Here is a 387-nt window from a genome sequence, read left to right as displayed (position 1 = left end):
CACTCATTCAGGACACATAAATCATACTTTTTCCCTTCTCAATAGGCCAAAAAACAAGGAGCTGAAGCAAATGACTTGAAAAGGTATACTTAACAACCTGCCATTACCTTAACGTCTAAATTGTTGGTTCTGGTTGCACGTTAACATAGTAATTGCAAGAAAGTCAACATTGCGATAAAAGACAAACATGACTGTCACGAACATACATATAAAAAGATGATGATAATAATAACGATGATCGAACGTCACTCGCGGTGGATCTGAACAATTTTGATAAGAAGAAAAAAACACTAATAATAATGATTATTAATGCAAACGTTTCTTTTTTTTTTTCTTTCACAGCGTTTTTGTCTTTGCGTGTCCATGACTGACGCACACGCGCGCGCG

General features: G+C 36.2%; 1 protein-coding gene across 1 annotated transcript in view; it reads right to left on the bottom strand.

The window, feature by feature from the left end:
* Positions 1-387, bottom strand: part of LOC119586485 (transducin-like enhancer protein 4) — a gene marked incomplete in the record, with an annotated part of 158632 nt that overhangs the window by 33164 nt on the left and 125081 nt on the right.

This window comes from Penaeus monodon, chromosome 21, assembly GCF_015228065.2.
Source record: "Penaeus monodon isolate SGIC_2016 chromosome 21, NSTDA_Pmon_1, whole genome shotgun sequence".
NCBI lineage: Eukaryota > Metazoa > Arthropoda > Malacostraca > Decapoda > Penaeidae > Penaeus > Penaeus monodon.
The sequence above is the reverse complement of the archived record's forward strand: the minus strand, read 5'-3'. Positions and strand labels throughout refer to the sequence as shown.